This window comes from Heterodontus francisci, unplaced genomic scaffold (genome assembly GCF_036365525.1).
Source record: "Heterodontus francisci isolate sHetFra1 unplaced genomic scaffold, sHetFra1.hap1 HAP1_SCAFFOLD_198, whole genome shotgun sequence".
Taxonomy (NCBI): Eukaryota; Metazoa; Chordata; class Chondrichthyes; order Heterodontiformes; family Heterodontidae; genus Heterodontus; species Heterodontus francisci.
Window position 1 is genome coordinate 1,433,201 of NW_027141550.1, and position 18,896 is coordinate 1,452,096.

The window sequence follows — 18,896 nt, forward strand, 5'->3', positions numbered from 1 at the left end:
ACAAAGACATACACTGACACCAAGTTACAAAGACATACCCTTACACCAAGTAACAAAGACAGACGACTACACCAAATAACACAGACATACACTTCCACCAAGTATTTTGACATGCACTGACACCAAGTAACAAAGACATACACTGATACCCAGTAACACAGACACTCACTTACACCAGGTATCAAAGACATACACTGACACCAAGTCACAAAGACACACACTGACACCCAGTAACAAAGACATACACTGATACCAAGTCACAAAGACATACATTGATCCCCAGAAACACAGACACACACTTACACCAAGTAACACAGACATACACTGACACCAAGTAACAAAGACATACACTGATACCCAGTAACACAGACACACACTTACACCAAGTAACAAAGACTTACACTGATACCCAGTAACACAGACACACACTTACACCAAGTAACAAAGACATACACTGACACAAAGTAACAAAGACATAAACTTACACCAAGTAACAAAGACATAAAATGACACCAAGTAACAAAGACATACACTGATACCCATGAAGAAAGACATACACTGACAGCAAGTAACAAAGACATACACTAACACCAAGTAACACAGACATACACTGACACCAAGGATCAAAGACGTACACTGACACCATGTAACAAAGACATGCACTTACACCAAGTAACAAAGACAGACACTGATACCCAGTAACGCAGACACACACTTACACCAGGTCACAAAGACACACACTGACAAACAGTAACAAAGACAGACACTGATACCCAGTAACACAGACACACACTTACACCAAGTCACAAATACATACACTGATACCCAGTAACACAGACACAAACTTACACCAAGTTAAAAAGACATACAATACCACCAAGTAACAAAGACATACACTGATACCTAGTAGCAAAGACATACACTGACACCAAGTAACAAAGACATACACTTACACCAAGTAACACAGACATACACTGACACCAAGTAACAAAGACATACACGTACACCAAGTAACAAAGACATACACTGAGACCAAGTAACACAGACACACACTTTCAGCAAGTAACAAAGACAGACACGGATACCCAGTAACACAGATACACACTTACACCAAGTCACAAAGACATACACTGACACCCAGTAACAAAGTCATACACTGACACCCAGTAACAAAGACACACACTGACACCAAGTAACAAAAACACACACTGATACCCAGTAACACAGACAGACAGTTATACAAAGTAACAAAGACATACACTGACACCAAATAACAAAGACATAAACAGACACCAATTAACAAAGACATACACTGATACCCAGTAACACAGACACACACTTACACCAGGTCACAAAGACACATACTGACACCCAGTAACAAAGACAGACACTGATACCCAGTAACACAGACACACACTTACACCAAAACAAATACATACACTGATACCCAGTAACACAGACACACACTTACACCAAGTAACAAAGACATACACTGACACCAAGTAACAAAGACATACACTTACACCAAGTAACAAAGTCACTCACTGATACCAACTAACACAGACACACACTTTCACCAAGTAACAAAGACAGACACTGACACCCAGTAACACAGACACACACTTACACCAAGTCACAAAGACATACACTGTCACCCAGTAACAAAGACATACACTGACACCCAGTAACAAAGACATGCACTGACAAACAGTAACAAAGACATGCACTGACACCCAGTAACAAAGACGCACACTGATACCAAGTAACAAAGACATACACTGATACCCAGTAACACAGACACACACTTACAACAAATAACAAAGACATACACTGACACCAAGTCACAAAGACACACACTGACACCCAGTAACAAAGACATACACTGATACCAAGTCACAAAGACAAACACTGATACCCAGTTACACAGACACACACTTGCACCAAGTAACACAGACACACACAGACACCAAGTAACAAAGACATACACTGATACCCAGTAACACAGACACACAGCTACACCAATTAACAAAGACATACACTGACATCAAGTAACAAAGACATACACTGATTCCCAGTAACACAGATACACACTGACACCGAGTAACAAAGACATACACTTACACCAAGTAACACAGACATACACTGACACCAAGTAACAAAGACAGACACTGACACCAAGTAACAAAGACACAAACTTACACCAAGTAACACAGACATGCACTGACACCCAGTAACAAAGACACACACTGATACCAAGTAACAAAGACATACACTGATACCCAGTAACACAGACACATACTTACACCAAGTCACAAAGACATACACTGACACCCAGTAACTAAGACATACACTGATACACTGTAACACAGACACACACTTACACCAAGTAACAAAGACATACACTGACACCAATTAACAAAGACATACAATAGCAACAATAAAAAAGACATACACTGACACCAAGTAACAAAGACATACACTGATACCCAGGAACACAGACACACACTTACACCAAGAAACAAAGACATACACTGATATCCATTTACACAGACAACCACGTGCACCAAGTAACACAGACACACACAGACACCAAGTAACAAAGACATACACAGACACCCAGTAACACAGACAAACACTTACACCAAGTAACAAAGACATACACTGACATCAAGTAACAAAGACATACATTGATACCCAGTAACAAAGACACAGACTTACACCAAGCAACAAAGACATACACTTACACCAAGTAACACAGACATGCACTGACACCCAGTAACAAAGACACACACTGATACCAAGTAACAAAGACATACACTGATACCCTGTAACACAGACATATACTAACACCAGGTCACAAAGACATACACTGACACCCAGTAACTAAGACATGCACTGACAACCAGTAACAAAGACATGCACTGATATCCAGTAACACAGACACACACTTACACCAGGTAACAAAGACATACACTGATATCCAGTTACACAGACACACACTTGCACCAAGTAACACAGACACACAGAGACACCAAGTAACAAAGACATACACTGATACCCAGTAACACAGACACACACTTACACCAAGTAACAAAGACATACAATGACATCAAGTAACAAAGTCATACACTGATACCCAGTAACACAGACACACACTTACACCAAGCAACAAAGACATACACTTACACCAAGTAACACAGACATACACTGACACCAAGTAACAAAGACACAAACTTACACCAAGTAACACAGACATGCACTGACACCCAGTAACAAAGACACACACTGATACCAAGTAACAAAGACATAAACTGATACCCAGTAACACAGACACATACTTACACCAAGTCACAAAGACATACACTGACACCCAGTAACTAAGACATGCACTGAAAACCAGTAACAAAGACATGCACTGACACACAGTAACAAAGACACACACTGATACCATGTAACAAAGACATACACTGATACCCAGTAACACAGACACACACTTACACCAAATAACAAAGACATACACTGACACCAAGTCACAAAGACACACACTGACACCCAGTAACAAAGACATACACTGATACCAAGTCACAAAGACAGACACTGATACCCAGTTACACAGACACACACTTGCACCAAGTAACACAGACACACACAGACACCAAGTAACAAAGACATACACTGATACCCAGTAACACAGACACACACTTACACCAGGTCACAAAGACACATACTGACTCCCAGTAACAAAGACAGGCACTGATACCCAGTAACACAGACACACACTTACACCAAGTCACAAATACATACACTGATACCCAGTAACACAGACACACACTTACAGCAAGTAAGAAAGACATACACTGACACCAAGTAACAAAGACATACACTGATACCCAGTCGCAAAGACATACACTGACACCAAGTAACAAAGACACAAACTTACACCAAGTAACATAGACAGACACTGACACCAAGTAACACAGACACACACTTACACCAAGTCACAAAGACATACACTGTCACCCAGTAACAAAGACATACACTGACACCCAGTAACAAAGACATACACTTACAAACAGTAACAAAGACATGCCCTGACACCCAGTAACAAACACACACACTGATACCAAGTAACAAAGACATACACTGATACCCAGTAACACAGACACACACTTACACCAAATAACAAAGACATACACTGACACCAAGTCACAAAGACACACACTGACACCCAGTAACAAAGACATACACTGATACCAAGTCACAAAGACATACACTGATACCCAGTTACACAGACACACACTTGCACCAAGTAACACAGACACACACATACACCAAGTAACAAAGACATACACTGATACCCTGTAACACAGACACACAGCTACACCAATTAACAAAGACATACTCTGACATCAAGTAACAAAGACATACACTGATACCCAGTAACACAGATGCACACTTACACCAAGTAACAAAGACATACACTTACACCAAGTAACACAGACATACACTGACACCAAGTAACAAAGACAGACACTGACACCAAGTAACAAAGACACAAACTTACACCAAGTAACACAGACATGCACTGACACCCAGTAACAAAGACACACACTGATACCAAGTAACAAAGACATACACTGATACCCAGTAACACAGACACATACTTACACCAAGTCACAAAGACATACACTGACGCCCAGTAACTAAGACATACACTGATACCCAGTAATACAGACACACACTTACACCAAGTAACAAAGACATACACTGACACCAATTAACAAAGACATACAATTGCACCAATAAAAAAGACATACACTGACACTAAGTAACAAAGACATACACTGATACCCAGCAACACAGACGCACACTTACACAAAGAAACAAAGACATACACTGATATCCAGTTACACAGACAACCACTTGCACCAAGTAACACAGACACCAAGTAACAAAGACATACACAGATACCCAGTAACACAGACAAACACTTACACCAAGTAACAAAGACATACACTGACATCAAGTCACAAAGACAAACACTGATACCCAGTTACACAGACACACACTTGCACCAAGTAACACAGACACACACAGACACCAAGTAACAAAGACATACACTGATACCCAGTAACACAGACACACAGCTACACCAATTAACAAAGACATACACTGACATCAAGTAACAAAGACATACACTGATTCCCAGTAACACAGATACACACTGACACCGAGTAACAAAGACATACACTTACATCAAGTAACACAGACATACACTGACACCAAGTAACAAAGACAGACACTGACACCAAGTAACAAAGACACAAACTTACACCAAGTAACACAGACATGCACTGACACCCAGTAACAAAGACACACACTGATACCAAGTAACAAAGACATACACTGATACCCAGTAACACAGACACATACTTACACCAAGTCACAAAGACATACACTGACACCCAGTAACTAAGACATACACTGATACACTGTAACACAGACACACACTTACACCAAGTAACAAAGACATACACTGACACCAATTAACAAAGACATACAATAGCAACAATAAAAAAGACATACACTGACACCAAGTAACAAAGACATACACTGATACCCAGGAACACAGACACACACTTACACCAAGAAACAAAGACATACACTGATATCCATTTACACAGACAACCACGTGCACCAAGTAACACAGACACACACAGACACCAAGTAACAAAGACATACACAGACACCCAGTAACACAGACAAACACTTACACCAAGTAACAAAGACATGCACTGACATCAAGTAACAAAGACATACATTGATACCCAGTAACAAAGACACAGACTTACACCAAGCAACAAAGACATACACTTACACCAAGTAACACAGACATGCACTGACACCCAGTAACAAAGACACACACTGATACCAAGTAACAAAGACATACACTGATACCCTGTAACACAGACATATACTAACACCAGGTCACAAAGACATACACTGACACCCAGTAACTAAGACATGCACTGACAACCAGTAACAAAGACATGCACTGATACCCAGTAACACAGACACACACTTACACCAGGTAACAAAGACATACACTGATATCCAGTTACACAGACACACACTTGCACCAAGTAACACAGACACACAGAGACACCAAGTAACAAAGACATACACTGATACCCAGTAACACAGACACACACTTACACCAAGTAACAAAGACATACAATGACATCAAGTAACAAAGTCATACACTGATACCCAGTAACACAGACACACACTTACACCAAGCAACAAAGACATACACTTACACCAAGTAACACAGACATACACTGACACCAAGTAACAAAGACACAAACTTACACCAAGTAACACAGACATGCACTGACACCCAGTAACAAAGACACACACTGATACCAAGTAACAAAGACATAAACTGATACCCAGTAACACAGACACATACTTACACCAAGTCACAAAGACATACACTGACACCCAGTAACTAAGACATGCACTGAAAACCAGTAACAAAGACATGCACTGACACACAGTAACAAAGACACACACTGATACCAAGTAACAAAGACATACACTGATACCCAGTAACACAGACACACACTTACACCAAATAACAAAGACATACACTGACACCAAGTCACAAAGACACACACTGACACCCAGTAACAAAGACATACACTGATACCAAGTCACAAAGACAGACACTGATACCCAGTTACACAGACACACACTTGCACCAAGTAACACAGACACACACAGACACCAAGTAACAAAGACATACACTGATACCCAGTAACACAGACACACTCTTACACCAGGTCACAAAGACACATACTGACTCCCAGTAACAAAGACAGGCACTGATACCCAGTAACACAGACACACACTTACACCAAGTCACAAATACATACACTGATACCCAGTAACACAGACACACACTTACAGCAAGTAAGAAAGACATACACTGACACCAAGTAACAAAGACATACACTGATACCCAGTCGCAAAGACATACACTGACACCAAGTAACAAAGACACAAACTTACACCAAGTAACATAGACAGACACTGACACCAAGTAACACAGACACACACTTACACCAAGTCACAAAGACATACACTGTCACCCAGTAACAAAGACATACACTGACACCCAGTAACAAAGACATACACTTACAAACAGTAACAAAGACATGCCCTGACACCCAGTAACAAACACACACACTGATACCAAGTAACAAAGACATACACTGATACCCAGTAACACAGACACACACTTACACCAAATAACAAAGACATACACTGACACCAAGTCACAAAGACACACACTGACACCCAGTAACAAAGACATACACTGATACCAAGTCACAAAGACATACACTGATACCCAGTTACACAGACACACACTTGCACCAAGTAACACAGACACACACATACACCAAGTAACAAAGACATACACTGATACCCTGTAACACAGACACACAGCTACACCAATTAACAAAGACATACTCTGACATCAAGTAACAAAGACATACACTGATACCCAGTAACACAGATGCACACTTACACCAAGTAACAAAGACATACACTTACACCAAGTAACACAGACATACACTGACACCAAGTAACAAAGACAGACACTGACACCAAGTAACAAAGACACAAACTTACACCAAGTAACACAGACATGCACTGACACCCAGTAACAAAGACACACACTGATACCAAGTAACAAAGACATACACTGATACCCAGTAACACAGACACATACTTACACCAAGTCACAAAGACATACACTGACGCCCAGTAACTAAGACATACACTGATACCCAGTAATACAGACACACACTTACACCAAGTAACAAAGACATACACTGACACCAATTAACAAAGACATACAATTGCACCAATAAAAAAGACATACACTGACACTAAGTAACAAAGACATACACTGATACCCAGCAACACAGACGCACACTTACACAAAGAAACAAAGACATACACTGATATCCAGTTACACAGACAACCACTTGCACCAAGTAACACAGACACCAAGTAACAAAGACATACACAGATACCCAGTAACACAGACAAACACTTACACCAAGTAACAAAGACATACACTGACATCAAGTAACAAAGACATACACTGATACCCAGTAACACAGACACAGACTTACACCAAGCAACAAAGACATACACTAACACCAAGTAACACAGACATACACTGACACCGAGTAACAAAGACAGAAACTGACACCAAGTCACAAAGACACAAACTTACACCAAGTAACACAGACATGCACTGACACCCAGTAACAAAGACACACACTGATACCAAGTAACAAAGACATACACTGATACCCAGTAACACAGACACATACTTACACCAAGTCACAAAGACATACACTGACACCCAGTAACTAAGACATGCACTGACAACCAGTAACAAAGACATGCACTGATACCCAGTAACACAGACACACACTTACACCAAGAAACAAAGACATACACTGATATCCAGTTACACAGACACACACAGACAACAAGTAACAAAGACATACACTGATACCCAGTAACACAGACACACACTTGCACCAAGTAACAAAGACATACAATGACATCAAGTAACAAAGACATACACTGATACCCAGTAACACAGACAAACACTTACACCAAGCAACAAAGACATACAGTTACACCAAGTAACACAGACATTCACTGACACCAAGTAACAAAGACAGACACTGACACCAAGTAACAAAGACACAAACTTACACCAAGTAACACAGACATGCACTGACACCCAGTAACAAAGACACACACTGATACCAAGTAACTAGGACATACACTGATACCCAGTAACACAGACACATACTTACACCAAGTCACAAAGACATACACTGACACCCAGTAACTAAGACATGCACTGAAAACCAGTAACAAAGACATGCACTGACACACAGTAACAAAGACACACACTGATACCAAGTAACAAAGACATACATTGATACCAAGTAACAAAGACACAAACTTACACCAAGTAACACAGACATACACTGACACCAAGTATCAAAGACATACACTGACACCAAGTAACAAAGACATGCACTTACACCAAGTAACAAAGACAGACACTGATACCCAGTAACACAGACACACACTTACACCAGGTCACAAAGACACATACTGACTCCCAGTAACAAAGACAGACACTGATACCCAGGAACACAGACACACACTTACACCAAGTCACAAATACATACACTGATACCCAGTAACACAGACACACACTTACAGCAAGTAACAAAGACATACACTGACACCAAGTAACAAAGACATACACTGATACCCAGTCGCAAAGACAGACACTGACACCAAGTAACAAAGACATACACTTACACCAAATAACAAAGTCATACACTGATACCAACTAACAAAGACACACACTTTCACCAAGTAACAAAGACAAACAGTGATACCCAGTAACACAGACACAAACTTACACCAAGCCACAAAGACATACACTGTCACCCAGTAACAAAGACATACACTGACATCCAGTAACAAAGACATGCACTGACAAACAGTAACAAAGACATGCACTGACACCCAGTAACAAAGACACACACTGATACCAAGTAACAAAGACATACACTGATACCCAGTAACACAGACACAGACTTACACCAAGTAACAAAGACATACACTGACACCAAGTCACAAAGACAAACACTGACACCCAGTAACAAAGACATACACTGATACCAAGTCACAAAGACATACACTGATACCCAGTTACACAGACACACACTTGCACCAAGTAACACAGACAGACAAAGACACCAAGTAACAAAGACATACACTGATACCCAGTAACACAGACACACAGCTACACCAATTAACAAAGACATACTCTGACATCAAGTAACAAAGACATACACTGATACCCAGTAACACAGATGCACACTTACACCAAGGAACAAAGACATACACTTACACCAAGTAACACAGACATACACTGACACCAAGTAACAAAGACAGACAATAACACCAAGTAACAAAGACACAAACTTACACCAAGTAACACAGACATGCACTGACACCCAGTAACAAAGACACACACTGATACCAAGTCACAAAGACATGCACTGACACCCAGTAACTAAGACATACACTGATACCCAGTAACACAGACAAACACTTACACCAAGTAACAAAGACATACACTGACACCAATTAACAAAGACATACAATTGCACCAAGTAAAAAAGACATACACTGACATCAAGTAACAAAGACATACACTGATACCCAGTAACACAGACACACACTTACACCAAGTAACAAAGACATACACTTACACCAAGTAACACAGACATACACTGACACCAAGTAACAAAGACAGAAACTGACACCAAGTCACAAAGACACAAACTTGCACCAAGTAACAAAGACATGCACTGACACCCAGTAACAAAGACACACACTGATACCAAGTAACAAAGACATACACTGACACCAAGTAACAAAGACATACAATTGCACCAAGTAAAAAAGGACGTACACTGACACCAAGTAACAAAGACATACACTGATACCCAGTAACACAGACACAGACTTACACCAAGAAACAAAGACATACACTGATATCCAGTTACACAGACACACACTTGCACCAGGTAACACAGACACACACAGACACCAAGTAACAAAGACATGCACTGATACCCAGTAACAGACACACACTTACACCAAGTAACAAAGACACACACTGACACCAAGTAACAAAGACATACACTGACAAAAAGTAACAAAGACATACACTTACACCAAGTAACAAAGATATACACTGATACCCAGTAACAAAGACATACACTGACACCAAGTATCAAAGACATACACTTACAACAAGTAACACAGACACACACAGACACCAAGTAACAAAGACATACACTGATACCCAGTAACACAGACACACAGCTACACCAATTAACAAAGACATACACTGACATCAAGTAACAAAGACATACACTGATACCCAGTAACACAGATACACACTTACACCAAGTAACAAAGACATACACTTACACCAAGTAACACAGACATACACTGACACCAAGTAACAAAGACAGACACTGACACCAAGTAACAAAGACACAAACTTACACCAAGTAACACAGACATGCACTGACACCCAGTAACAAAGACACACACTGATACCAAGTAACAAAGACATACACTGATACCCAGTAACACAGACACATACTTACACCAAGTCACAAAGACATACACTGACACCCAGTAACTAAGACATACACTGATACCCTGTAACACAGACACACACTTACACCAAGTAACAAAGACATACACTGACACCAATTAACAAAGACATACAATTGCACCAATAAAAAACATACACTGACACCAAGTAACAAAGACATACACTGATACCCAGTAACTCAGACACACACTTACACCAAGAAACAAAGACATACACTGATATCCATTTACACAGACAACCACTTGCACCAAGTAACTCAGACATACACAGACACCAAGTAACAAAGACATACACAGACACCCAGTAACACAGACAAACACTTACACCAAGTAACAAAGACATACACTGACATCAAGTAACAAAGACATACATTGATACCCAGTAACAAAGACACAGACTTACATCAAGCAACAAAGACATACACTTACACCAAGTAACACAGACATACACTGACACCAAGTAACAAAGACATAAAATGACACCAAGTCACAAAGACACAAACTTACACCAAGTAACACAGACATGCACTGACACCCAGTAACAAAGACAAACACTGATACCAAGTAACAAAGACATACACTGATACCCTGTAACACAGACATATACTTACTCCAAGTCACAAAGACATACACTGACACCCAGTAACTAAGACATGCACTGACAACCAGTAACAAAGACATGCACTGATACCCAGTAACACAGACACACACTTACACCAGGAAACAAAGACATACACAGATATCCAGTTACACAGACTCACACTTGCACCAAGTAACACAGACACACAGAGACACCAAGTAACAAATACATACGCTGATACCCAGTAACACAGACACACACTTACACCAAGTAACAAAGACATACAATGACATCAAGTAACAAAGACATACACTGATACCCAGTAACACAGACACACACTTACACCAAGCAACAAAGACATACACTTACACCAAGTAACACAGACATACACTGACACCAAGTAACAAAGACACAAACTTACACCAAGTAACACAGACATGCACTGACACCCAGTAACAAAGACACACACTGATACCAAGTAACAAAGACATAAACTGATACCCAGTAACACAGACACATACTTACACCAAGTCACAAAGACATACACTGACACCCAGTAACTAAGACATGCACTGAAAACCAGTAACAAAGACATGCACTGACACACAGTAACAAAGACACACACTGATACCAAGTAACAAAGACATACACTGATACCCAGTAACACAGACACACACTTACACCAAATAACAAAGACATACACTGACACCAAGTCACAAAGACACACACTGACAGCCAGTAACAAAGACATACACTGATACCAAGTCACAAAGACATACACTGATACCCAGTTACACAGACACACACTTGCACCAAGTAACACAGACACACACAGACACCAAGTAACAAAGACATACACTGATACCCAGTAACACAGACACACAGTTACACCAATTAACAAAGACATACTCTGACATCAAGTAACAAAGACATACACTGATACCCAGTAACACAGATGCACACTTACACCAAGTAACAAAGACATACACTTACACCAAGTAACACAGACATACACTGACACCAAGTAACAAAGACAGACACTGACACCAATTAACAAAGACACAAACTTACACCAAGTAACACAGACATGCACTGACACCCAGTAACAAAGACACACACTGATACCAAGTAACCAAGACATACACTGATACCCAGTAACACAGACACATACTTGCACCAAGTCACAAAGACATACACTGACGCCCAGTAACTAAGACATACACTGATACCCAGTAACACAGACACACACTTACACCATGTAACAAAGACATACACTGACACCAATTAACAAAGACATACAATTGCACCAATAAAAAAGACATACACTGACACTAAGTAACAAAGACATACACTGATACCCAGCAACACAGACGCACACTTACACCAAGAAACAAAGACATACACTGATATCCAGTTACACAGACAACCACTTGCACCAAGTAACACAGACACCAAGTAACAAAGACATACACAGATACCCAGTAACACAGACAAACACTTACACCAAGTAACAAAGACATACACTGACATCAAGTAACAAAGACATACACTGATACCCAGTAACACAGACACAGACTTACACCAAGCAACAAAGACATACACTTACACCAAGTAACACAGACATACACTGACAACAAGTAACAAAGACAGAAACTGACACCAAGTCACAAAGACACAAACTTACACCAAGTAACACAGACATGCACTGACACCCAGTAACAAAGACAGACACTGATACCAAGTAACAAAGACATACACTGATACCCAGTAACACAGACACATACTTACACCAAGTCACAAAGACATACACTGACACCCAGTAACTAAGACATGCAATGACAACCAGTAACAAAGACATGCACTGATACCCAGTAACACAGACACACACTTACACCAAGAAACAAAGACATACACTGATATCCAGTTACACAGACAGACACAGACACCAAGTAACAAAGACATACACTGATACCCAGGAACACAGACACACACTTACACCAAGTAACAAAGACATACAATGACATCAAGTAACAAAGACATACACTGATACCCAGTAACACAGACACACACTTACACCAAGCAACAAAGACATACAGTTACACCAAGTAACACAGACATTCACTGACACCAAGTAACAAAGACAGACACTGACACCAAGTAACAAAGACACAAACTTACACCAAGTAACACAGACATGCACTGACACCCAGTAACAAAGACACACACTGATACCAAGTAACTATGACATACGCTGATACCCAGTAACACAGACACATACTTACACCAAGTCACAAAGACATACACTGACACCCAGTAACTAAGACATGCACTGAAAACCATTAACAAAGACATGCACTGACACACAGTAACAAAGACACACACTGATACCAAGTAACAAAGACATACACTGATACCAAGTAACAGACACACACTTACACCAAGTAACAAAGACAGACACTGACACCAAGTAACAAAGACACAAACTTACACCAAGTAACACAGACATACACTGACACCAAGTATCAAAGACATACACTGACACCAAGTAACAAAGACATGCACTTACACCAAGTAACAAAGACAGACACTGATACCCAGTAACACAGACATACACTTACACCAGGTCACAAAGACACATACTGACTCCCAGTAACAAAGACAGACACTGATACCCAGTAACACAGACACACACTTACACCAAGTCACAAATACATACACTGATACCCAGTAACACAGACACACACTTACAGCAAGTAACAAAGACATACACTGACACCAAGTAACAAAGACATACACTGATACCCAGTCGCAAAGACATACACTGACACCAAGTAACAAAGACACAAACTTACATCAAGTAACATAGACAGACACTGACACCAAGTAACAAAGACATACACTTACACCAAATAACAAAGTCATACACTGATACCAACTAACAAAGACACACACTTTCACCAAGTAACAAAGACAGACACTGATACCCAGTAACACAGACACACACTTACACCAAGTCACAAAGACATACACTGTCACCCAGTAACAAAGACATACACTGACATCCAGTAACAAAGAGATGCACTGACAAACAGTAACAAAGACATGCACTGACACCCAGTAACAAAGTCACACACTGATACCAAGTAACAAAGACATACACTGATACCCAGTAACACAGACACACACTTACACCAAGTAACAAAGACATACACTGCACCAAGTCACAAAGACACACACTGACACCCAGTAACAAAGACATACACTGATACCAAGTCACAAAGACATACACTGATACCCAGTTACACAGACACACACTTGCACCAAGTAACACAGACACACACAGACACCAAGTAACAAAGACATACACTGATACCCAGTAACACAGACACACAGCTACACCAATTAACAAAGACATACTCTGACATCAAGTAACAAAGACATACACTGATACCCAGTAACACAGATGCACACTTACACCAAGGAACAAAGACATACACTTACACCAAGTAACACAGACATACACTGACACCAAGTAACAAAGACAGACACTGACACCAAGTAACAAAGACACAAACTTACACCAAGTAACACAGACATGCACTGACACCCAGTAACAAAGACACACACTGATACCAAGTCACAAAGACATGCACTGACACCCAGTAACTAAGACATACACTGATACCCAGTAACACAGACAAACACTTACACCAAGTAACAAAGACATACACTGACACCAATTAACAAAGACATACAATTGCACCAAGTAAAAAAGACATACACTGACACCAAGTAACAAAGACATACACTGATACCCAGGAACACAGACACACACTTACACCAAGAAACAAAGACATACAATGATATCCAGTAACACAGACAACCACTTGCACCAAGTAACACAGACACACACAGACACCAAGTAACAAAGACATACACAGATCCCCAGTAACACAGACAAACACTGACACCAAGTAACAAAGACATACACTGACATCAAGTAACAAAGACATACACTGATACCCAGTAACACAGACACACACTTACACCAAGTAACAAAGACAGAAACTGACACCAAGTCACAAAGACACAAACTTGCACCAAGTAACAAAGACATGCACTGACACCCAGTAACAAAGACACACACTGATACCAAGTAACAAAGACATACACTGACACCAAGTAACAAAGACATACAATTGCACCAAGTCAAAAAAGACGTACACTGACACCAAGTAACAAAGACATACACTGATACCCAGTAACACTGACACAGACTTACACCAAGAAACAAAGACATACACTGATATCCAGTTACACAGACACACACTTGCACCAGGTAACACAGACACACACAGACACCAAGTAACAAAGACATGCACTGATACCCAGTAACAGACACACACTTACACCAAGTAACAAAGACACACACTGACACAAAGTAACAAAGACATACACTTACACCAAGTAACAAAGACATACACTGACACCAAGTAACAAAGATATACACTGATACCCAGTAACAAAGACATACACTGACACCAAGTATCAAAGACATACACTTACACCAAGTAACACAGACAAACACAGACACCAAGTAACAAAGACATACACTGATACCCAGTAACACAGACACACAGCTACAACAATTAACAAAGACATACACTGACATCAAGTAACAAAGACATACACTGATACCCAGGAACACAGATACACACTTACACCAAGTAACAAAGACATACACTTACACCAAGTAACACAGACATACACTGACACCAAGTAACAAAGACAGACACTGACACCAAGTAACAAAGACACAAACTTACACCAAGTAACACAGACATGCACTGACACCCAGTAACAAAGACACACACTGATACCAAGTAACAAAGACATACACTGATACCCAGTAACACAGACACATACTTACACCAAGTCACAAAGACATACACTGACACCCAGTAACTAAGACATACACTGATACCCTGTAACTCAGACACACACTTACACCAAGTAAAAAAGACATACACTGACACCAATTAACAAAGACATACAATTGCACCAATAAAAAAGACATACACTGACACCAAGTAACAAAGACATACACTGATACCCAGTAACACAGACACACACTTACACCAAGAAACAAAGACATACACTGATATCCATTTACACAGACAACCACTCGCACCAAGTAACACAGACATACACAGACATCAAGTAACAAAGACATACATTGATACCCAGTAACAAAGACACAGACTTACATCAAGCAACAAAGACATACACTTACACCAAGTAACACAGACATACACTGACACCAAGTAACAAAGACATAAAATGACACCAAGTCACAAAGACACAAACTTACACCAAGTAACACAGACATGCACTGACACCCAGTAACAAAGACAAACACTGATACCAAGTAACAAAGACATACACTGATACCCTGTAACACAGACATATACTTACTCCAAGTCACAAAGACATACACTGACACCCAGTAACTAAGACATGCACTGACAACCAGTAACAAAGACATGCACTGATACCCAGTAACACAGACACACACTTACACCAGGAAACAAAGACATACACAGATATCCAGTTACACAGACTCACACTTGCACCAAGTAACACAGACACACAGAGACACCAAGTAACAAATACATACGCTGATACCCAGTAACACAGACACACACTTACACCAAGTAACAAAGACATACAATGACATCAAGTAACAAAGACATACACTGATACCCAGTAACACAGACACACACTTACACCAAGCAACAAAGACATACACTTACACCAAGTAACACAGACATACACTGACACCAAGTAACAAAGACACAAACTTACACCAAGTAACACAGACATGCACTGACACCCAGTAACAAAGACACACACTGATACCAAGTAACAAAGACATAAACTGATACCCAGTAACACAGACACATACTTACACCAAGTCACAAAGACATACACTGACACCCAGTAACTAAGACATGCACTGAAAACCAGTAACAAAGACATGCACTGACACACAGTAACAAAGACACACACTGATACCAAGTAACAAAGACATACACTGATACCCAGTAACACAGACACACACTTACACCAAATAACAAAGACATACACTGACACCAAGTCACAAAGACACACACTGACACCCAGTAACAAAGACATACACTGATACCAAGTCACAAAGACATACACTGATACCCAGTTACACAGACACACACTTGCACCAAGTAACACAGACACACACAGACACCAAGTAACAAAGACATACACTGATACCCAGTAACACAGACACACAGTTACACCAATTAACAAAGACATACTCTGACATCAAGTAACAAAGACATACACTGATACCCAGTAACACAGATGCACACTTACACCAAGTAACAAAGACATACACTTACACCAAGTAACACAGACATACACTGACACCAAGTAACAAAGACAGACACTGACACCAATTAACAAAGACACAAACTTACACCAAGTAACACAGACATGCACTGACACCCAGTAACAAAGACACACACTGATACCAAGTAACCAAGACATACACTGATACCCAGTAACACAGACACATACTTGCACCAAGTCACAAAGACATACACTGACGCCCAGTAACTAAGACATACACTGATACCCAGTAACACAGACACACACTTACACCATGTAACAAAGACATACACTGACACCAATTAACAAAGACATACAATTGCACCAATAAAAAAGACATACACTGACACTAAGTAACAAAGACATACACTGATACCCAGCAACACAGACGCACACTTACACCAAGAAACAAAGACATACACTGATATCCAGTTACACAGACAACCACTTGCACCAAGTAACACAGACACCAAGTAACAAAGACATACACAGATACCCAGTAACACAGACAAACACTTACACCAAGTAACAAAGACATACACTGACATCAAGTAACAAAGACATACACTGATACCCAGTA